This window comes from Panthera tigris, chromosome B4, assembly GCF_018350195.1.
Source record: "Panthera tigris isolate Pti1 chromosome B4, P.tigris_Pti1_mat1.1, whole genome shotgun sequence".
Classification (NCBI taxonomy): domain Eukaryota; kingdom Metazoa; phylum Chordata; class Mammalia; order Carnivora; family Felidae; genus Panthera; species Panthera tigris.
This window is the reverse complement of record NC_056666.1, coordinates 129,425,580-129,449,981: the sequence shown is the minus strand read 5'-3', so window position 1 is coordinate 129,449,981 and position 24,402 is coordinate 129,425,580. Positions and strand designations below refer to the sequence as shown.

At 48.6% G+C, this 24,402-nt stretch overlaps 1 protein-coding gene and 1 long non-coding RNA gene across 3 annotated transcripts in view; one reads left to right on the top strand and one right to left on the bottom strand.

Annotated features, from left to right (window-relative positions):
• Window positions 1-24,402, bottom strand: part of LOC122240461 — an 87,472-nt gene that overhangs the window by 1,499 nt on the left and 61,571 nt on the right. The window lies entirely within an intron of this gene.
• The window catches only part of CACNG2 (calcium voltage-gated channel auxiliary subunit gamma 2), a 108,131-nt gene that overhangs the window by 51,607 nt on the left and 32,122 nt on the right, over window positions 1-24,402 (top strand). The gene's annotated exons all lie outside the window — the stretch shown is intronic.

The following is a 24,402-nucleotide window of genomic DNA, read 5'->3' as shown; positions in this document are numbered from 1 at the left end:
TTGTCCATCCTGAGTACAAGTCTCCCGGAGGTTGGGAGGGGAGAGTAGTGATCAATAGAACCACAGCTGCCAACTCCTAATTTCATTGGATGGAAGACAGAGACGCTTCCAATCCTCCTTTCTTCCGAGTTTTGAGAGGAAAGGGGAAACAGAGGTATAGGCTTGGCAGCTGGGTCGGGGTGGGGGGGGGGAAGGGGACAGCATGGGAACAGGGACGAGAGTGGGGGAGGCGTGGTGCATTCGGGCTTTCCAAAGACGAACTGAACTATTCTCAGAAGAAGGGAAGGTGGTGTGCGCCCCACCCCCCCACCCCCGGGAGAGAGACATGAGGAGATGCTCATTTTCAAAACACCGCAATCCAGATCCCCCCCAAAAGTCCCTCTGTTGTCACACAACAAGCCCCCACCTCTACCCACCCTGCCTCAAAGGCACTTCATCATGTATTAGAGCCTCTCTAATTCCCCTCCCCCCCCACCAGGTAGATAACCTGGCTCCCCCTTTATGCCCCACCCAGCTAATAAAAATAAAAATAACATCTTCTCTTTATTGAGCTCTGCTTTTACGCACTTTAGCTCATTCGTGTTCGCATCAGAATAGCCCTGCGAGATGTGTCTGCTTATCTCCATTTTACAGAGGAGCCGCCCGCACGGAGCTCAGAGAAGTGAAGTGACAAGTGACTTGCCCAAGGTCACACACTGAGTAACTGGAGGACCAGTCACCCACACCTGACTCAGCTCAGGCTCTGTCTCCACCGCCCCGCCCCACCCCCAAGTTACTAAGTTACTAGAGGGCTGGCAACTTTTCTTGTTCAGTTTTGCATCCCCAGCATCCAGTTGGTACTAAGTAAATATTGATGGAAATGACACATGGATGAATAAATGGATGAAAACTGCCTTAGAATGAACTGGCTGATATAAATATGCCACATGCACTTACATTGTCAGAGACAATGCCAACAGTTTTTGAGAACCATTTATTCATTCAACAAATACAAAATGTGCTTATTGGAAATGCACTGAGTGCCGGGCAATGTGCTTGATGCAGGGAGATTGTCGGAACAGAGCCATCCTGGTCCCTAACCTCCAGGAGCTCATAAAACAGAGGGAGAGAAAAGACCAAGACCAAAGCAAGCAGCCAGCAAAGTCACAGAAGAAAAAAATATTTGCAAATAATTAACAAGTGAAGAAGGGAGAGTGGGGACACTAAGGAGAGGGCTTTGGGAGACAGGAACGTCCTCTGAGGAAGAAACGTTCAAGGGTGACTAGAAGTCACCCAGGAAAAAGTCGGGGAAGAGTTTCGGGCAGAATGAGTGGCATATGTGAGGGCCCAAAGGCAGGATTAAGTGCCTAGAGCCTTCCAGAAAGTACAGGAAGACTATGTGGGTAGAGCCAAGGGTCCAGAGATGGAAGGAGACATGGGGCGGGGTGGGGGTGGGGAGGACTTTCAGGCCTTAAGTATTTTGGAATCCAGCCTCATGGCAATGGCAACCCTTCGAGGGATGGGAAGCATGCAAGTGACATCCTGAGATCTGTTCCCGCTCAGTAGGCAAAGGGGAGCAGAGGAGGAGCAGAGAAGCTGGTTAGGAGGCTGCAGTCATGCAGATAAGAGCCGCTTGGGCCAGAAGTGTTAGGAAGTGGATGCATTTGAGAGCTCTTTTGGAAGCAGGAAACTGAGCAACGGAAACTATATGGACCTAACTGGGCCGTGTCCATAAATGCACCCATGATGTAGTCAGGGCAGTGGGGGCCTGAAAACAGATAAGATTCTAATCCATAATCTATCTTTTATGATTGTGTCGTCAGGCCATCCAATCTGCTGGAGCCTCAGTTTCCTCATCCGGAAAACGAGGCGTCCCAGGAATGTTGTTGCTGAGACAATGCATGCCACGGTGTGGGGCATGGTGATCTTCTCCCTTTGCCACCTCCAGATACTGGTGATCCGACTTCCCCACTGCCCTCCTGAATACCGGGCTCTACTGCCCCAGTAAACATTTTTCAAGAAAGAATTAATCTCCGAGTATTCCATGCCAAAGGAAAAGTGCAGAATAGCCTTGCAACAGTCTGCCAGCCTCACGCCACTAATACTTATCATGGCCACGGTGCCTCAGTACTTTACCAGTAACTCAATTACCAGTCCCTGGGCGCCTCCCAGCACAAAGCCTTTCCCGTGGGTCCCCATTGCCTTCCTGAGAAGCCCTGGACACAAGTCAATTCCTTGGCCCTAATGAGAGCTTTTCAACACCTGACAGTAACCATGGAGCGTGTGCTAAGTACAGCCGTCAGGCCACCCCAGCTGCCTCCCAACCTCCCAAGACAGGGGGTCCTGGCCAGCCGGGAGGTGCCACGTGGGCTCTGGCATCAGGGCCTCACACAGCAGATGTTGCCGCCTTCAAAGCCGGGCCAATTATGATGTTAACGCCCTGGACATTAATCCCTGGGTCCTTGCCAGCCAGGACCTGCTCTGCTCTCTGGTTGAATAGCACAGGTCCTCTGGGGGGGGGGGGTGGGCGGCAGGGATGAAGGAAGGGTCTTGGGAAAGTCACACTTTCAACTGCTCAGATTCAAAGCCCGACTTCTCCTCTGCATCACACCCAAGGCCTGAAGGTGTCCAAGTATGTTAGCAGCATGAACGCCAGCCCCCGTCACCACGGGGCAGTCAGCAAGGACTGTTATTAAAACTGAGACCCAGAAAATGAAATGTCTTACTCAAGGAAATAAAACACATTTGCGGGAGTTCCCTGAAGACAGATTTGCTCTCCTGATACCCAGATTTCTGAAATGTGTTCAACAAATGGCAAGCTCCCGGGGAGCAGAGGAAACAGCACAGTGTCCAGCACGTGGTAAATATTTTTGGCACGAAATGACTAGCCCTGGTTCAAACTCGGTATCAGAACTACGTTCCATGGTCTCACACTCAGTTGTAGAAAGGGAGATACCCACGCTGCATCATCAGTGACAAATGTTTTTTAACACCTGGCTTCTCACCATCCAGAAGGCCCCTGAGCCATCTTTTCCTTGGCCCGGGCTGTGTGTAAGCTACAAAGCAGGTCCGAGAGGAACCTGACCTAGATGCAGAACCATGGACAGCTACCTTGAGGTGATGGGTCCAGGGCATCTGGAGGATATGCCAAAGGCGAGCCTGGCAATTGTGCGTTCAGAGGCGGGGGAGTGGGTTAGGACAGTGCATTCAGAGCAGAGAGAAGAGCTGAGCAATGGCCCGTGGCTGGATTGTGGGGAAGGAATTGAGAGGAACAGCAGGACAAGAAGGCGGAGAGACAGGCAAGGCTCAGACAAGGAGGTACAAGCGGCCCAAGTGAGGGATTTGGGTCTTTGTTCTAAAAGCAGTGGTGAGGGTGGGCGGCCACCTGGGTGGCTCAGTCAGTTAAGCAACTGACTCTTGATTTTTTCAGCTCAGGTCATGATCTCCCAGTTCTTGAGTTTGAGCCCCGCATCAGGCTCTGCACTGACAGTGCAGAGCCTGCTTGGGATTCTCTGTCTCTCTGCCCCACCTCCTTCCCTCTCTCTCAAAATAAATAAATAAACTTCAAAAAATAAAAGCAGTGGGAAGCCACTGAGGAGTTTCAGGGTGAGGAAATAGCTGGGGCGAATGCTCAGAGATGAGGTGGAAAAGACTGGAGAAGAGCTGAGGCTGCCTGCAGGAGGACAGGTGAGCCACAGTCCAGGCACATAGAAATGACAGCTCAGTCTGGGGGGGGGGGAGTGGCAGAGATAAAGACAAGAGGATGGCTTTAAAAGAGATGTCTAGAATCCTGATTCTCACAACTTCTTCATCACAAAGATGACAAGGCAGGAGATGCCGGACGGCGGAGGGGCCTGGCAGAGGGGTGAGGACAGTGTGTGACTCCTAAGCTTAGGCTGGAGACACTGAGTCTGAGATGTCTTGGAGACACCCAAACGCAGACACCCTGTGGGCAGCTAGAGATATGGGAGTGGAGTTGGGAGCAGTCAGGTCCAAAGTCATAGATGGAGTAGCCACCTATGCAGGCGGAAACGATGAAGTTTCACAGGGACAGAGTACATCAAAAGGAGGAGCCCTGATCTGCCTCAGCCGTTTCCCACTACTTCACATCTGGGTCGCTTCTGATCATTTGACATTTTAAGTGTCCCAGTAATGAACACCCTTGTCCTAATTTACAGCTTTTCCATATTCTAGGTTACTTTTCTAATAGCCTACCTTGCTAACATGGCTAGCAACGGATAAGTGTTAAAAGACTGGATATCTCATGTGTCTGAAATGAAACAGAAATTTTTTAGTCGACCACAATTTGTGGTGGCCCATGTAACCAATCTCTCCTGATACGTGCTGATTTGTTAAGTCTTCCCTAACGAGCCCAACCAAAGGGAACTTCTTCCTCTGAATTCTAATGGCTGATCCTAGAGACGCTCCATTCTTGTCCTTCAGAGGTCTGATATTTTAGGATCCATGTAGTCCCCCTTCCCTGTGGGGACACGTTCCGAGACACCCAGTAGATGCCTGAAACTGCAGACAGTACCGAACCCTCTATATACTATGTTTTTTCCTGTCCCTACATACCCATGATAAAGTTCAACTTATAAATTAGGCACCTAAGGGACACCCGGCTGGCTCAGTCGGTGGAGCGTGAGACTCTTGATCTTGGGGTGGTGAGCTCGAGCCCCACGCTGGGCACAGAGGTTGCTCAAAATAAATAAATATATATATTAAAACCTTTTTAAAATGTAAATAAATAAATTAGGCACCATAAGAGATTAACAGCAATGACTAATAATATAGAACAGTCATAGCAATCTACAATATATAGGACAGTAAGTTACACGAATGTGGTCTCTCTCTCTCTCAAAACATCTTATTGTCCTGTAGTCGCCCTTCTTTTTGTGATGATATGAGATGATAAATTGCCTACTTGATGAGGTGAAGTGCGGTGAAGGACGCAGGCATGTGACACAGCGTTAGGCTATCACTGACCTGACATGCCGTCCGTGTGCATCCAGACCGAGGTCGACAGCGGGTCACAGAAACCGCAGAGAGCAAAACCGCGCATAAGGGGAGACTACTGTGTATATACTTGGAGCGTAACTGTTTTTCCTCGTCGTCCGCGCCTAGAATTCGAGAGCCGGGACTATGTTTTATACTTCTTGATACTCCCCCCAGGGCCAACAAAACCCTCTGAGGGCCAACGTGGGATGGCCACGATAGATTAACTAGGCAAGAGGATCGTAAGAACCAGTATCGATCCCTTGCTGCACATCAAGACGTGTTCTGGGAGCTTCAAACACAAGACGTATTTCAAGTCTCCAAAAACAAAAATGTTTCTCCTCATTTATTAGGGAAGTAGTATCTGAGAGGACAACTGAACCCCCAAATCCCAGGGGCAGGAAACACAGAACTGTCTTTCTCGTTGACACCTGGTTTCTCGGTCACTCAAAGTCCCAAACAGGCGGCTCTCCTAGAGGCACTGATGCAGGGACCTATGCCTCCTGGTCTTGTGGCTCCACCGTCCCTGGCACATGGCTTCTGGAGTTCCCAGGCTCCTCTGCCTCAGGCCAGAAGGGCAAAGAGCATGACAGAGAGCCCTTGAGAGGTTCTTACGGGCTACGCTCAGAAGCAACACAAATGGCATTCATCACATTCCTCGGCCCAGAGCTCAGGCACGCGATCATACCCAGCTGCGAGAAAGGCTCAGAAATGCAGTCGCGCTGAGTGCTGGGCTCCCGGGAAAACAGATGGGGTGGTTCATAGCAGTCTCTGCCACGTGACAGGAGAAACCAGAGCCCAGAGATGTTAAGTAACTTACCTGATGTCACACAGCAGAGCTAGGATACATACTCCGGTCTGTGTCACTCCAAAGGCCGTGCTTTCTCCACTACACCCCACTGATCGACAACGGTCATGGGGGTCCTGTCCTTCGGGGCCTCTGAGATGCATCTGCCTGAATCACCTTGGCAATTGTTCGATTCCACTTATAACCTAACTTCATACTGCTAGCGAGCATGACAGGTTCACCCTAAAACCGACTTTCAGATATATTTTCCAGATACATCTTCTGTGTCTTCCAAAGATGCTCCCAGTGTCCTCCTTCAACAAGTCAATCAATTCGCTGACATGCCCTCACATTAGGTAGGCACATTCCTGTTCTGAAGTCTATGCCTTATAAACTTGACATATTCGGATGCCGTGGCTTTTATCGTGAGTAAATTAAAGCTCTTAAAACGTCAGAATGTTTCTGTTTCATTTGACGTTCCCACCATAGGTCAGACGACTGCTTCCAAAACAGACATGTCTAAGTGGCTTTCTAACCATATCACTCAGGATGGCTTTTTAGGAAGTACAGGATGCCCAGCAGTGCGGTGATCTGAGGCCCCTGAGCGTCAGTAATTCTGTTTGGATCTGTTCCCATGTAAGCCATTTACAGAGCATCCACTGGACTTGGAAAACCAAGAGGGATGTCGGGAAGTCAACTGGCGCCTCCCTCTTTGCACGCATATATAGTAGAATCTTAAAGTTGGGGAAAATAATGACATTGGTAATGGCTATAGCCATAATCCTCAGTGAACGCGTTCATTCAACAAAGATTTACTGAGAGCCCATTTTGTGCCACACACCATTTCAGAAGCTGGAGATTCTGTGCCTAAAACAAGATCTCTGACCTCAAGGAGGTGACATTCTAATGGGGGAGATGTACGAATAAATATATAATGCATTAAGCAGTGCTGAGTGCTGTGACAGCACGTTCAGGGGAGAGGATGAAGCCTGACAGTAGGTTATCCAGGGTGCTGGGGAGGGTTTCTCTGAAACAGTGACATTGGAACAAGGACCTGAGACAAGTGAGGTAGGGAGACGCCATGCCAGAGGGGACAGTAAGTGAGGAGGCTTGAACAGAGAGGGTGCATGGCATTTTCCTGAAACGGCAAGGAGTTCTGGTGAGCCGGGGGACAATGGTAGGAGGCAGCAGAGGAAACTGGGAGGGGCAGATTGGCAGAGGCTGATGGCCCACGGTAAGGGCGTTGGGCTTTCTGCTTCGGCTGAGATGAGACCACTTGAGGGGTGAGATGCTAGAGTTGGGGGCTTGAGGATTGAGTCCCAGGGCGCTCTACCTCTTAGCTTCTAGAAGATGATGAGGAGCCAACAAGGACAGAAAGGAGTAGCCACAGGGGCAGGAAGAGAACCAAACTCGGGGTCGGGGATGCCAAAGGCAAGTGAGGAAATTCAAGGAGAGTGATGGGCCAGTTCAAGTGCCCAGTGATTGGTCGAGGAAGATGTGAACAAACTGTCAGATCTGACAAGGAGAGCTCACTGGTAACCACGTCCGTCAGCGGAGGATGCTGGAAATAAGGAGCTCTCCTTAGGAGAGCGGGGCACCTGGGTGGCTCAGTCGGTTAAGTGATCAACTCTTGGTTTCAGCTCAGGTCATGATCTCACGGTCCCGTGAGTTTGAGCCCTAAGATGGGCTCTGTGCTGACATCTTGGAGATTGCTTGGGATACTTTCTCCCTCTCTCTCTGCCCCTCCCCGCTCATACAGGCTCTCTCTCTCTCTCTCTCAAAAATAAATAAACATTTTTAAAAGTTATAATAGAATACTTTTTTAAAAAAGCCTTATGGGAGACAGATGGAGAGAGAATGGAAAGAAGGGGCACCTCCCCCTCCTCCCTCTCCCCCTTCCCCGCCCCACTACTATTTTCCAGGCACAGTACAAGCTCGTTATAGGAGCTTCCAATTTAATTCACAGGACCACCTTGGGGGAGGGAGGCGACTGGTTTTCTGCACTTCACAAAGAGGCTCAGGGAGAGAAAGAATTCAGCTCCTAAGTGTGAAATCTGGACTTGGCCTTTGTGGGTGCCAGACCCCAAAGCTCCCATCTTCTTTCCTCTGGGCTAGTCTCCATCTCTTAGAGGTCGTCTGGGGCAACGAACACAAAATGAATTTCCACTTTTAAAAAAATCTCAGAAAATAGGTCATTCAGCTTCTCTTTGAACAGTGTCTGAATCATTCTAATGATTAGCATCTCTCCTTCAGATTTTTAATTAAAGAGGTTCCATAAGCCACCCCTACACTACCACACCGCGGAGCACTCTTCAAGGAAGTTTTTCCTTCCACTACTCCACTTCTCTCCCCGTTAAAAAAAAAAAAATTTTTTTTAAGTCTTATTTGAATAGGAAAACAATCCTATTCACACCAACCCTCAGGAGTGCGAGCTAGAGTTCTTTTTCCACCTCAGACTCTACCCTGAGCTCCAGGCCCACACAGAATGCCCACGTGCCTGCTGGAAATCTCCACCGGATGTCCCACTGGCCCTTGTATCTGTCCAGATGCTCCCAGCTGCCAGTAAGGGAAATGCAAACGGGCTGCACGACATGCAAACAGCTTCCTCACATAACTGGGCAGCTCCAGCCTGTCTGCCTGGGTCTCAATATCCTCAGAGAGGTGGCTAGACAGCTGCAGTGATTTGGGACTGCACATCCAGGCGACCAGGCTGGGCTGCTTCCAGACACTCTCAGGTAAAAGCAATGAAGCTGCTTTCCCAAAAGCCCTCGGAAACCTGTCCCCCCATCCCATTGGCCCAAGTGAGTCACATGACCACTTTCATACTACTCATTGGCCGGGGGTGAGTTACCTGCCTATACAGGGGGACCACCCCTGGAGCTGGGCGCTGGGTCAGCTTCCCCTGAAGGACAGGACTGTGCTGAAGGAGGGGCAGGGAAGAAGGAGGAGCCAAATGGCTATGAGGGAAGCAACAGACATCTGCGAGTCTATAACTTGACTATAACACACATCTGCGAGTCTATAACTTGACTATAACACACATCTGCGAGTCAATAACTTAACTCCTCACCTCCTCAACCCTCCCCATGCTCTGTGCTGCATTGCAGTGAACAGAAACCATCCATGAACTCCATGGAACCCATAAAATGAATGTTCACAATCTACCTCGCACGTCTAATGAGACACTGTGTCCCGCATCTTCTATGCGCTGAATAGCTCAAGAACCTGTCCCTTCTCTCCGTCCCCCCTTACTTCACCTACCGCCAGCTCTGCCTGCGCTATTACGACAGCATCTTGACTAATCTCTGCTTCCTGCCACCTCCCCCCAAGCAAACACCTACACTGGAAGCTCATCATCTTTCAAACGATGAAACCAGACAGTGTTAAACCCACCCCCCTCCCCACCACCCCGGTTGCAAAAGTCTTCATTGACTACCTGAGGCTTTGGTGTTGCATGTGGTGCTCTCATGGGGCCAACGGGATCCTTCAAGACCTCTGCCTGCCCTTCCTGCCATCTCTCATCCCTGTCCATAAACGTGGGTTTATGCCATGCCTGCTGCCCCCCCTTCAAACAAAACAAACAAACTTCCTCTTCCCCACCTCTATAAATGGCCACCATCTACCCACTGCTCAGGTAAAAAAAAAGCATCCCAGAAGGTATCCTTTATTCCTCTTTCCTTCTCCCCTCACTTTTCTAATCCTTCCATAGAAACTGTTGCTTCTACCTCCAGAACATAATCCCAAACTGTCATCTTCTGACCAAGTTCACAACTACGACCTCCACCCAGGCCACCATGGCTTTCCACCAGGGTCTATCACCATAGCTGACCAACTGGTCTACCTACCCACTCACACTCTTTACAAACAATTCTCAAAGTCCTCACAAGGGCCCACAGGCACTACATGGTCTGGCCCCTGCTTACCTCTCTGACCACAATACCCCCTTCCCCTTCCACTGTCCCCCTCATTCATTGCCCTTCTTCTGATCCTTGAAGACACCAAGTTCTAACCCTTACACTTGCTGTTCCCGCCTCCTTGGATATTCTTCCCTGGAGCTTTGGACTGATGACTCAAGGCACAGCATTGAAGGCAATCTCTCTGAGATGGTCCTTGGCCACCTTCAGGCCCACCACACCCTCAGATCACATTATACTTTCTTATATTTTCACAACACGTTACTCTTTGAAAGCCTCTTCTTTGTGGATTTGTTGCTTACCTGGTCCCTAGATTATAAGCAGTTCTTTGGTCCCTAGATTATAAGCACTCTGAAGGCAAGGGCATTGTCTGTCTTGTTCACTCAGTTCTTGGGAAAGTGCCTGGAACACAGTAGGAGCTCAATATGTGTCAAATGAATGAATGAACAAATGACTATTGTATCTTACTTGGCTTATATACTTATTACCCGGCTCCCTTTACCTGCCTAACTTTTTGTGTCTTTTAAATTCAGTTCTGCCAATCATCAGCTCACACACACACACACACACACACACACACACACACACACACACCCCACAGTGTTGCTTCTCCTCTCTCTCCCACAATAACAGCCAGCATTTACCTCTATCCCTGTATAGAACACCCTGCACGATAGCTATGGCTCCTCCCTCCATGTTCTGGGGTCCATGGGGATGGGTCTGTGTCCTTCCACTCTGCTTCTCCATCACCCAGTTCACAGCCTGTCCAGAGAAGGCACTCGGTGACTGCCAGGTGAACGAATGAAAGACTGTATTCTTCACTGATACTTAGAGCTTTGATTATTCCTTAGAGATAAAACTAGACCTGTATTACCCATTTCTCTCAATCAAATCTCCAAGTTTGAGATTCAGGAGACATCCTAAATTGCCTCCCAAGGTCCCTTTAAGTCTTTACTCTTGCTGTAACAGGCTAACACTTCTCTAAATTATTTGAGAACTGGAGTTTCCCTCAACGTTGTATTTCTGATTGGTTGCTATTTGTTTTGACAGTTGTCGGATTTTTTTATTTATACCAAGCTCTCTCTGGGGTTTAGTTTACTGGACCCTCTCAATATAACACCTAGAAAGAAGAGAAAATGACTTACCTGTAAATCTTTTTTATTGAAGGTGTGCCATAAAACAGACCTCCCTTCACCTCTCCACTCTCCCCTGAGATTTAAGGATTCTTGGTTTTTATTGTTGTCTTTACCACTCATTTGGAAAGGACAGAGCAATGGGAGGCTGGAGAAGCTTGTTAGCTCCACCCAGGAGGGATCTTTGGGCTCACAGTGTCCCTGCTGGTGGACCCAAACAGTGGGCGCTATCGTGGGAGTTTTTGATAGTTTCATACCAGAAACATACACCAAGCTGTACATGACATACATCCATAGAGCCGAAATTACAGACTATTTTCTCCTACCTGTCCCTTTTGTTTGATTTCTGGCAGATGTCCAGGGGTAAAACCACCAGTCTCCCTGGGAAAGCAGAACCCTAACTCTAAATGAGGGCTTTCAGGGCTCCTACAGACAGAAACTGGCATTTCCATTGGAGATGGCTGCAGAGGAGAGGATTTGCAGGAAATGAATATTTCAGAAACTCAGATGAACATTCCCTCAGCCAGTTACTCCCACCTCTTTCTCCAACATCCATCCAGGCTAGAATGTTGATTAAGGTCAACAGGAAATTGCTTAATACCCTGCTTTATTTTGTCTCTGCACATACTAGTCACTGTGTATTTCAAAAACATCTTGTCCCCAAACATCTATCCTTTTTTAAAAATAGCATATTATTCTTTGACTGTATAAGCAAAACATGCCCCTTATAAAAACTAAAGTAATACATGGGGCACCTGGGTGGCTCAGTCAGTTAAACATCTGACTTTGGCTCAGGTCCTGATCTCACAGCTCGTGAGTTCCACCTCCAGAGTTCCACCCCCACATCAGGCTCTATGCTGACAGCTCAGAGCCTGGAGCCTGCTTCCGATTCTTTGCCTCCCTCTCTCTCTGCCCCTCCCCTGCTTGAGCTCTCTCTCTCTCTCTCTCTCTCTCTCAAAAATAAACATTCAAAAAATTTTTTTTAAACTTCAGGAATACAGAAAAATATAAAGAAAACAATTAAAATAATTCACATTGATAACATTTTAGGAGGTAACATTTTAAGAGAACTGCTGCAAATTCTTTTGTTTTTTCTGTGAATATAGATATACGTCTTTTTTTTTTCATTTTTATGCTTATTAATTTTTGAGAGAGAGGCACAGAGTGTAAGCCTGCTGGGGGGGCGTTGAACCCTTGAACGTTGAGATCATGCCCTGAGCTGAAGTCAGACGCTTAACTAAGCCACTCAGGTGCCCCTAGATACACAACTTAATCCAGGCTCAGATCATGTTGGATGCCCAATTTTACGTCCCCTTTTGTCTAAACATCGTATCGAAATTTTTCTCATATGGTTCGTTTTTGAAAGCATGACTTTTAATGAGCTAACCATATTTTGCGAGTTTTAAAATTCATCTTAGAGAAAATAAACCCTAAAGGAATTATCAGGTGACATCAACCCAGCTACCCCTAAGTGAGTCCAAAATTCAAAAATCAGAGTTATTCATATTAGCCGTTTTTTGGTGGTCTCCATGGAAACTCGCCAACGGGCAAGACTGAGGGGAATTTAAGGTAGCTAAGCCCTGGAATGCAGAACTCAAAGCCTAGCTTCGGGTCATGGTTCTTTCTAGTCTGTGGAATTATAGGCTGGTTTCACTTCCTTTACTCTTCCTTTCTGTGCAGACTAAATTTGTTACCACCAGCATGCCTTGCTTTTAAAATCAGAAATAAATCATAACGCTATTTTCATTTTGGAAGCAAACACCTAGTTACATATTTATCCTGGTTCTATCATTCTCCCTCTCTCTCTCTCTCTCCACACACATACACCCCACAGGAGCCCCACCCTGAGCCCGTTGCCCCTCCCAATTTTCCAGGGGCACAGCCTCCACCCCCACTCATACCTACCCACCCCACCCCCACCCACCGGCCCCAGTCCCCGGGAAGGCAGCAGTGGGTGTGAGGGGCTTTCACCCGATTCCCAGTCCCTTCCCATCCTGCGGCAATCAGCTCATCTCAAGCCTGATGCCAGGAGGCAGCACCACTGAGCCGAAAGGAGACTAACTGATGGAAACAGGCTTAGGATGTCAGAAGGGCTGGGTCACTTCCTATCTATGCGGCCCTGGCCAGGTCGTCTACCCTCTCTGAACCTCAGTTTCCCCATCTGTAAAAGGACACCAGCTTGCATAATTATACCATAATTAAATGAAGTCATCTCTGACAAAAGCTTGCACCAAATAAATGCCTTCCTCACACACTCACGGACCATCTTTGGGGCCAGTCCTCCCTCTGGCCAAGGCCGAGGCTGAGATGTCTTAGCTGTAGCTGCAGACTCTTAATCAACTGTAACTTTTCTGCTTGCACAAAGGGGCACCTTTTAACACTGGAGCCAGGAACTCTGGCAAAGGGCTGGGAATCTGGTTTCAAAAGCAAAATAGTGAGTAGATGAAAACCCGAATATTTCTGGAGCTCTTGAGAAAGCTCTCTCCTGATTGGTTACAGTTCTCAGCTCGCCTTTGCAGTGAAATCCACAAGATCTTCTGTACACATTGTCCTCATTGATGAAGAAGGAAACACACTAACAAAAGCCTGATGGTTTCTATCTTCCAACTCCACGTTTCATCCAATTAAAAAAAAATAAGACAGAGGAATCGCGGGTAAAGATGGAAAAGGTGGAAGAAGAGAATAAAAATGGGCAAGAGTGATATGGCTCAGATGATTCCATAAAAAGACAAATAAAGGAAAAGAGAAACAAACAAGAGGCAAGAATGAAGTAGGTCGATGTTGTCATCCTTTGCCAGAGGAGCAAGCTTGGTTCTAGCATTTTAGTGACTCATTTCAGAGACCAAAACAAGTCAAGATCAGAAATAGGATTAGAATTTGGAGCTCTTGGTTGGTCTACAGTTGTCACCAATTGTAAAGCTGTCAGCGCAAATTTATAACCAGGTTTTCAGGGGCAGCTAGCTCACTCTGCTAAATTTTTCATGTCTGTCCCTTTAAATTCCCAAACAGCATTGCCTATTACTAAGTAGCCGCTTGTTTGCCTTTTTTGCTTTTCTCCAAGAAAACGACTAGAGGTAGAAAAACCCCTGTAGTCAAATTGCTTTCAGAAGGTTTTGCTTAAAAATTTTTTCCTTAACTGTGGTTAAAGATAAACAAAAATTTCCCCAAAGCTGAGCTATGTTATCAAATCAGACAAAACATAATACGGTTTCTTTTAGGAACCGAGATTAGCTACGATCTTGGTGATTATCTGGATCTAATATGTTACAGTTTGCAGAATGGAGCTGCCCACTCAATGCTTAGGAGCACCATTCACCCATTCTACCGTATTTACAGAGCACAGAGCTTGTGAGAGGTGCTCTCTAGACCTTAGGGACACCGACCGAGGCAAATGAGGGGTGCCAGTGCCCTGCCCTGAAGGATCCTGCCCTCCAGGCAGCGTGAAGGCAGAATGCGACCTCCAGACTATAGAGCCCAGAATCCTCTCATCCATGAGGTGCGGAGAGAGGACAGGGCTTGCCCAAGGTCACACAGTGAGTAATTGGGAGAGCCAGAATGCGTTTTCAGACTCCATATCCAGTGCTCTTTCTTCTGTATAAGGAACAGATCGGAGCTGCGTGGTTGAAATGTGCTGTAGCATCACACCCGGGACTTCCTCCAGCCAGTGGGGCTGCAGGAGTCCCTTCTGAACACATTTAGGATCCTAGGCTCAAAGAAGGTTAGATCCAGAAGGGACTGTGGTTTACAATCAAGAGGGCACATCACCCCAGATCTACCAAATCAGAGTGTGAGGGTTGGATGTCTTTACTGCTTCTTAGTACCTAGAAGGCACTTATCAGACCTTTCCAGGGACACTAGGAGCAGGTTGGGGGCGGGGGGGGGTGGTGAGTTGCAGAAGGAAGGAAGGACTAGGAATCAGGGGAAAGAGGAAGAAAGAGGCCAGAGAGACAGTTTAGGCTGTTTTCTCCTCTGTGAAAGGGAAACTCTGCACCTCCCGGGCTTGCTACCGGGCTCAGGAAGCTCAAGGGGAGGACACGTGGCACCGGGCCCGCAGTCAGTGCTGCATAAAGGACAGCGGTTGCCCCCACCACTGGAGGGGGTGGGGTGGGGGGGAGCTGACAAGGTGCCAAGAAGCCTCCTCCTGGTTCACAGCTTCACCTTGGGCCATCCCTGCCACCTCCCATACGGACGCCCAGCGTTGGAAGGAGCTGTACGGCAGATACGATTCGTGAGGTGTCTAGAATTCCAAATCACAAATTCCAGGGACTTTGTTCCTTTGATACCCAAGACGCAAAGGAGAGGAGCTCCCCACTCCGGGGATTGCCAAGGCTTTAAGAACTGATGTGTCCTAATGATTGGGGTGAGCAGTCACAGGAGCAGCATACCCCTTAGAGAACATCAAGGTCAATCCCATCTTGGAGGCCCAGAGAGGGTAGGCAACCTGCCCAAGGTCACGCAGAGTGTTACGGGAATTAACCCCACAGACCTTCAGTCTCCCCATCCAGACAGCAGAAGTAACAACTGAGATTACTAAGAGAACTCAGTAGAATTTTGCATAGTGACTGACCCACAAATGTCTCAATGAATAATACTAATAGCAATTATTATTATTACTACCATCATCATCATCATCGTTATTATTATTAAATCAGTTTATAAACAGTTCCCTAGACTCTCAGTCCAGCTCCCTTTCATTGGCCTGAATCTCGCCCTTTCTGCGTTAACTAACAGTTGACAAAGTCATTGACAAGCTCTGGGCCAGACAGTGCTATTCTAACTCACTTGACCCTCACAATGAAAGTGATAAGGTAGATACTCCTGTTACCCCATTTCCCAAATTGGGAAACTAAGCACAAGGCAATTAAGTCACATGCCCGAGATCACACCCCCAGGAAGGGGCAGAACTGTAACTCTTACTGACAATCTGGTCCCAGCATATGAATGCCAAATGCTATACTCTTAACACTTCAAAACCTTCTCCAGGAGTGAGCCTCTGTTACTTCTCCAAATTTTGAAGACTGAGTGCGGAAGATGTCTTGCCTTGCCTGTTAAGTAATTTAGTGCCAGGGCAAGGCTGGCATATAGTAGGGGCCTAAAACGTGTTCCTTCTTCCCTCTGGAACTTCAGAGCTGAATTTCTGCTTTCACGGAGCATTTCTTGGGCACCCAGCCCCACTCATAGATGGCTTGTGTCTACATACCTTACTGAACTCGCTTTTCCTATTCTAAGGGTAAGGAAGTCAGACATGGGCCAACGGCTCTCAGACTGTGTCCCCAGACCATCGGCACCTAGCTTTAGAAAGGCAGACTCTCTGGCTTCACTCAACACTCTGTCAATCAGAAACTGGCACCGGGGTCCAACAGTCTGTGTTTCAACAAGCCCTCCAAGACATTCTGGGGTATGCTAACAAGGAGGAACTACCAACAGAGTGATTCATGCAGCACCTGGTCTGGGCCCAGGGCTTCGTGGGGGGGACTCTGGAAAAGTAGGCGGAGCCAACTGGCCAGGTCTGAATCCTGCCCCTCCACAGCTAAGCAACCTTGGGCAAGTCACTTAACCTCTCTGTGATTCAGTTTCCCGGTTTCTAAACAAGGAGGACGGTGCCTGTTTTGTAATCACGTCTGGAGGGTTAAACGAGATCACAGATGTAAAGCACTGAGGAGGGTGAACAGCAGATAGCGAGTACTCAGTAAATGTCACCTGCTGCTTGACTGTTGTCATACGCAAAGACATGAGCCAACGTGCATACTTAACACGGAAAACCGTGTGGCTTGCCTTGCAAAGCCACAAAGTTGTCTTTTTAACTCAGCTATTCAAGAAATATTCACGGAGCAGCTATTATTCGCCAGGGCCTTGTCGAGTCTGTGATGCCAGGATGAGTAAGACCGTGTCCCAGCAGACAAGTGGGGAGGGGTGGGGAACAGGCCTGTGTCACAGTACCTGTGTGTGCATGGAGTAGAAAGGAAAGGCTCCTGGAGAGAATGCGTGTGTGTGCGTGCACACACACAGACTCTACTTAATCACTGATTTATTTTTTTTTTAATATGCAGCACATATGGGCATCAGGGATGGAATTCATTCTGTTCTCCTGACTTCCTTTTTATCAGTTTCAGGGATGAGCTCAATACCTATGCAATATCATTATTAGTCATTCATTCACACGCCACGTTTAATCCAAAAACAAAAGTCATCTTTGTCCTCAAATCACTCCCATCGCAGAAGATATGAAATTCTTCAAGACAAAATATACGACCGGAAAAGACAGGCTTGGGCTGGGAGGCCCATCCAGCAGCCAGGAGTGGGCTTGGTACAGGCAGTTCTCACTCTGAGCTCCTAGGAGTGGGGAAGGCTTCCCAGAGGAGCCATGACCCAAGTGGGCTTTCTTGAAGGATAAGGACAACAGCCAGATGAAGGGATGCATAGGGCGAGGTCTGGGGAAAGGGTGTGGTGCTTCCATCCCCTCTCCAGGGACAACACTGTCCCCGCTCCCCTATGTGTTCACCAACCAGGGAGCTCCAGTACCTAGTCCTTTTGGGTTTTTCTGGAGGGTTCCTTGCACAGTCAAGACCAAGTCCCTGGTCTTTGGCTGATTCAACCTCCAGCCACTCTCATCTTCCCGGAGGTCCGGGAGGTGGGACCATAAGTTCCAACCCTCCAATCACATGGTTGGTTCTCTGGGCAGTCACTCCCACCCTTACCTTAGGGCTTTCCAAAGGTCACCTCATTAACATAACAAAAGACTTTTTTTTTTTTCCCCTCACCCTTACCTTGGGCAATTCCCAGGGTATCAGGAGCCCAAAGCTAGAAACCCTGGACAAGACCAAATACACAGGAGAACTATATTGTGGTCATTTCAGCGACCAAATATATATTTCTTATCAATCGCACTATCGCAGAGGTGAAGTACCTGCCCAAGGTCACACAGCCAGTAAGCGGTGTTGCTGACGTTCGAATCTGGGGAGCCTCGCTCCTAAATCTATGCTCTTTAACGCTCCACCCCACAGAACAAATGAACTGGCAGAAGAGGCCAGAGAGGTTTTCTAGGTGAGACTGGTTATTTAAAGGAAAAGGAGAAAAATACAGTATCCTTTCTCTTGGAGTGTATCCATTGTGAACACATTTCTCCCTACACCGTGAGCCTCACTCCGGACTGAGGATTTTGCTATCACTCGGTTGAGAGTCATTCAGTTGCGTCCCAGAGGACCACCTGCCTTAAGTTATCATGCCAGGAAGGGAATGCTTCTCTGAGCTGCTCGTCCTCTGCAAACAGATCTGGAAGGCTTGTGCTGAAAGCGGAGTGTCCAATTACTTGTCTTTGCGGCGCTAATCTGAGCAAAGTCACAGAAGGCAGGGGAGGGTTTCCCAGAGTGGCGGTCTTCCTAGACTCACGGTCCAGGCACCGTGCGCGCGTATGCACACACTGGGATGTGTCTTCCAGGGGATAATAATATTTTTAAATCCACTTATGCATAACTGGCTTATGTGGATCTGTAGAGGCCCCTCTGAACACCACTTCGGCGCTGGGGCTTGCCTTTATACAAAGCAATGACCCTGAAGGGCACCTGGGTGGCTCAGTTGGTTAAGCGGCAGACTCTTGATTTCGGCTCAGGTCGTGATCTCACCGTTCGTGAGATCGAGCCCCGCGTCTGGCTCCATGCTGATAGCATGGGGTCTGCTTGGGATTCTCTTTCCCTCTCTCTCTGACCCTCCCCAGCTCGCTCATGCACTTGCTCTGTCTCTCTCTGTCTCTGTCTCTCTCTGTCTCTGTCTTTCTCTCTCTCAAAATAAATAAATAAACATTAAAAAAAAAAAAAGCAATGACCCGAGTGATACCATTTAACTTATAACAGGCTGATAAACACATCCAGCTGCCACTACAGTGGCAACTATGTCCAACACTGAAGTGACAACTTCAAGTGAAATCACTTTCAAGTGATTTCGGTCCTCAGCTTGAAATCTTCTGCGTTGCAAACTTCTCTCTTGCCATCTGTTCAGTGGAAATATTCTGTTCGCAGAATATCGCTTTCACTTAAATTATCTGAGAAATGGAGACATTGCGTTTACGTCACAAGAGCAGTATCATTGGGCAGGAAAATTCACTGCCTTCGTTGTCACAGACTAGTGGGAAAAGAATAAAAGCAGACGTGGTTGATGGGCAACCGAGGTCCGGTGACACTGTGGTGGTCTTTGTGTCTCAGGTCCTTGAGATAAGTCACAGTGAACTCATTGGTAGGCAGAGTGATCACTTGGCACACACCGGCCAAGGCATAATGAACTCAAAAGAGGCTCGAGCAAAACAACGTCACCCATCACACTAAATCAGGGCTGTTGATTCAAATTCGATTAGTGACGGCAATTCTGTATTTCCCTGGTAATGCTGTCTCTATTTCACAAATGGTATGAGACCTGTAAACTCTTACGCCGTGCGCATAAGAAACATGCAACCTAGCAGTGTGCTTTTTCATTTTAAACATCAGAATTTTTAAAAATCTGACATCCCGCAGAGCCTTGGGAATTCCATTCACTTAACACAACCCCTACACTAGTCAAGTCTGAGAAACCTTAATGGAATGAGCACCGAACGGGGGGCCTGACCAAATAGAGGGTAAATCCTGGCTAGGCCGCGAAGCCACTGTGTCCTGGGTGATCCCTTATCCACCTTTCTGGGACTCGGTTTCCTCATCCGAATGGAAAGAGTAACACTGGCCTCCCAAGCGGGCCGTGAGAACTTTAAAGGATGTTTTGTGGAAAGTGCCAGGCATGTAGCTGACACTAGGAGTGAATTCCCTGCCCTTTTCTCTTAAGTTTTCATCCCATCCGCATGCCATTCTGTTGCTTCTCCCCTCTGAAAAATAGAGGCTGGGCCGGGGGTAGGAAGCATACCCACTGTCAGGGACAGGTCTTGTTTGTTAGGACCAGGGGCAGGCAGGCCCTGGTGGCCATCAGGGAGGCAGAGAGGTGGAGGGAGACCAAACACATATAGCTGCCACCTGTCTCCCCAGGAAGGGGAAAGCCGGTCACTGGTGAGAGGGCGGTGAGCAGACCTGGCAGTGAATTGGGGCAGCCTCTGCAGCCTGGGATGTGACACAGGAGCAGCTGCCTCCGAGGGGCCCCTGCAGGCACAGTTGGCCGCTCTCCTCTGGGTTCCGCCCGGGTTCCAGCCCAGCTGAAGACATGGCCATATGGCAGCAAGCTCTTTGGGAAGAAAAGGGAGGCCGGCCCTTCCAAAACCCAAGGGAACAAAGTCACAGAGGAGAGGCTGGCAGTGTCCCGGGCCCGGAGTCCCGGAACCCATCCAAGGGCCACAAGATGTCACTGGCACACAGCTCGGATTTCACTACCTGTCCCTCCCCTGTGCCCTCCACCTCCACAGAGGATGGCTTCCAGCCACATAAAATCAGAGACAGTCATTCGGCGCATGTGTATTGGTCGGCTGCTGTGGCCAGAGAGACCTCGCGAGGCTCTCACGCTTATACCCGTGGCAAGCAGCGGAAACATATAGGGCTTCTAAATTTCAGATTGATGGCTAACAGCGTTACCAGACCCTACAATGCGGCAGGTGTTCAACATAAGTTATCTCAACGAATTTCAGAAATCCTCAAAAGCAGCAGCTATTATCCCATTCGACAGGTGAACGAACAGACTGAGAGAGGTGATGAAGGCTCAGCTCAGTCCTTGGACTGTCTGATTCCCAAGCCCATATGCCTCCCGCCGCACCATCGTATCACCATTTGCATTTAAGAGGGGAAAAGAGACTGGTGGGTTTTCTTTTTTTAATGTTTTTATTTATTTTTGACAGAGAGAGAGAGAGACAGAGCATGAGCAGGGGAGGGGAAGAGAGAGAGGGAGGCGCAGAATCTGAAGCAGGCTCCAGGCTCTGAGCTGTCAGCACAGAGCCAGACTCAGGGCTCGAACACACGAACTGTTGAGATCATGACCTGAGCCGAAGTTGGATGCTTAACAGACTGAGCCACCCAGGCACCCCATGGTGTTTTATTAAACACCTACTCAGTGCCAGGGTTTGGGATTTTACATGGATTTCTTCCTTTTAGCTCCATAATAAGTCTATGAGGTAGATGTCACTATACATCTTTTTTTCGGATGAGGAAACTAAGACTTAAATGGATGGGGTAAGAGGCTCAACATGAACTAGTTGGTAAGTGACAAAGCCAAGGTTCAGGGTAGGTGAACCTGCTTTGGTAGGTCTGCTTTCCAAAGCCCATGCACTCCCCCTCCCTCAAGTCCCTCCTCTGAGCAACTAGCCAGATTAAAGCATTTTCAACATAAAACATAGTATAATAACTCTACCCACCATCAAGGAACTCACATTGAGTACCTATGTTGCTTCCAGCCTTGTGCTAGGCTCTGTAATCATTTTTTTAAATAGTTTCTACTCCTAGCCCCCCAGAAACACCCATCCAGATGGGCAGATAAGGCATGAAAACACGAAGAGAGAGTAGTAAATATGCCAGTGTTCTCAAGGACTAGATGATGGGGAAACATCAGTCTCATCACTTCCCTGTCCTCTGCCTAGCTAGTTCCTGGTCATCCTGCAGATCTCCACCTCAATGCAGCTTCCTTAGGGAGGACTTCACTGAAAGCTCACCTTGGTTTAGCTTCTAGTAACACATCTCCAGGATTCTCAGAAACTTTCCTTCCCAGGACCCTACACATGCACCATAACCTGTCCAATGTCTGCATCCCCCACCAGCCTGTGAATGTCTTGAGTGCAGGGGTGGCCCCTAATTCATGCACTCCCTCCCCAGTACTTAGCATCCCCGATGCCTGGCACCATGCCTGAAAGGAGTATAAAATAAATATATAGAGTAGAAAGAAGAGTAGAAAATAAGTAAATCATGGTGCAATAACTGAATAATGAAATTGGTCGGGAAAGACTTCATGAAGGAGGAGGGATTTTAGTTGCACCTTGAAGATCAGGGAAGGCTCAAATGGGTCATGAGAGGGGAGATGATAAGCCAGGGAGGGAGCCAAACTAGCAGGGCAAATGGGGCTGTGTCAACTGGATATCCCTATGGGGACAATGTATGTGTCAACCCCTACCTCACACCATACAGATAAAATCAATCCCTGATAGATTACAGATCTAAAGGAGAAAGGGAAGGCCACAAGGCTTCATCCAGACTTCTAGTAGTGATACCTCTCTCTCCCCTTCGGGGACTCACTGGGAAGACAGAGTGACATGAACCACTGGAGACAGTAATATCTAGTGAATCCTAAGGCCCTACTTTCTATGGTGCAGCCTCACCGGGATAAAATTCAACAGTAAAAGACAGCTATTTAATGTAAATCTCCAATGCAACTGCATGAAAAAGACATTAAAAATTCAAGGATGGAATTCTCCTATGGGGGAATTTCAATAAAAATTCAGTATTAGAGTGACCCAACAATAATAACTGCATTTAAAGAGTTCTTAGTATGTGCCAGGCTCTTCTCTGAGCACTTAACCAAATTAGCTTCTCCCCGGCAATCCGAGAGGCATGTACTTTTCCCATCTCCCTATCAGAGACGGGGAAACCAAGGTAACATGCATTTAAGTGATTCAAGGACATTGCCATTCAAGGGGTAGCAGCTTTGGAGCCAGGGCAGAGGACTATTTTTCTGAGCCCTGGGTGGGAGCAACGGGAAATGAAAATTCTATCAGCCACCTTGGTGGAATAGGAGAACAAACATAAACACACCTTCTTACTTTTAAATGCAATGTGCCAGTTGAGCCTTTTTTTTTAAAATATTTATTTATTTTGGGGAGAGTGTAAGCAGAGGAGGGGCAGAGAGAGGGAGACAGAATTGGAAACGGGCTCGGCACTGACAGGCCGACAGCAGTGAGCCAGATGCGGGGCTTGAACTCACGCGAGATCACGACCTGAGCTGAAGCTGGGCGCTCAACTGACTGAGCCACCCAGGTGCCCCAAGTCTTTTTGTTGTGGTTGTTGTTTTTTAACTGATTTCTACTATGACATTGTTTCTTTAGAACATAGAAGGCTAGGGGCGCCTGGGTGGCTCAGTCTGTTCAAGTGCCCAATTTTGCCTCAGGTCGTGATCTTGCGGTTCATGAGTTCGAGCCCCGCATCAGGCTCTGTGCTGACAGTTCAGAGCCTGGAGCCTGCTTCCGATTCTGTGTCTCCCTCTCTCTCTGCCCCTGCCCTGCCACACTCTGTCTCTCTATCTCTCTCAAAAATAAATAAACATTTAAAAAAACTTAAAAAGAGAGAAAGTAGAAGGTTAAATCCGAGCGTGTGAAAGACTTATGCCCACAATCCACAAGTATTTACTGAGCACCTGCTTACAAAATGAACAAAGTAAGGCCCTGCCCTCGTGGATCTTCCATTCCAACGAGAAAGTCAAGGAGTAAATGCATAATCCATAAAAATGCAATCAGACTTCAGCTAGTGATTAAATAAGAAGGGAAATCAATCCAGCTAAGGGAGTAGAAGGTGATGGTCACGGTTTTTGTTCAGAGATCTGAGTGAAGTAAGAGAGGCAGCCATGTGGACAGAGGGCAAGGGCGCTGCAGGCAGGGAGCCCTGAGTGCAAGGGCCCTGAGCGGGGAGCCTGCTTGGTGTGGTTAGAGACCAACTGGCAGCCGGGCTGGCTGGAGTCAAGTGAATGGGGCAGAGAGGCAGCGGAGGGCAGCAGGCAATCCAGACTAAACCAGCTGGGGTCCTGTGGGCAGGGTACCCATGAGATACACAAAATGTATACAGCGGGCAGGAATTCACGCCGTTTGCTCACCGGCCTTCTCTGTGTGTGAGACTCCAGCCAGTCACTGCCAACCCTGTGCACACACTTCCCCTCCTGAACAGTCAGGCGGGACTTACGTGCTGTAGTGGGCATATGGCTGTGAGCACATGCGTTCTATTCATTCATTCCTCAGACATTCGCTGAGCACCTGCTGTAAGCCAAGGCCCTTGCTGGGTGGCAGGGATACATCATGAATAAAACATGCAGAGTCCCTGCTCTGAAGCCAGGCATCCTCTAGTGAGGAAGACTGGAAGTAAACTGAGTCACCTTGCCTGGGGACAAAGGCCTTTGCCACGAGTCTGGCCCTGCCCAAGAGGTGAGAGAAGCTGGAGAAGGGGGAACCGGTTCTGCCCCCAGGCTCCTTCACAGCCGGTGATGGGCAAACGGAACCACTGCCAACCACAGAAAATCCCCAAACCTCACTGAGTCCATAGTTGGAATCACTGTCCTCTGCAAGCTTTCACAAGCTCCTCTAGCCCGGCAAAAACGCCTGGGCACCTGAGGTCACACTACCTGTAGCTCTCCACCCCTTGCTTTCTGGCAAGGGGCAGGGGGGCGGCAGTACATACGCACATCTGGAGACACAGAAGGCGGACAGGCTATCTTTTGCCTATGGACATGATGATAAACGCAGCAGCCTGCACTGCCCTGGAGGGGGTGGGCAAGGACACAGGCCAATGCGCCATCTCAGGGTGGTGTGGGCCAGGGTGGAGTGCTGGGCTGGGCTGGACAGAAGGGAAGAGGGGCCTGGGAGAAAGAGCAGACTTCAAGGAAGCCTTCCTAGAGGAAATTATGTGTCAGCCGAGAGCTGAAGCATGAATGGGAGGCATCCAGG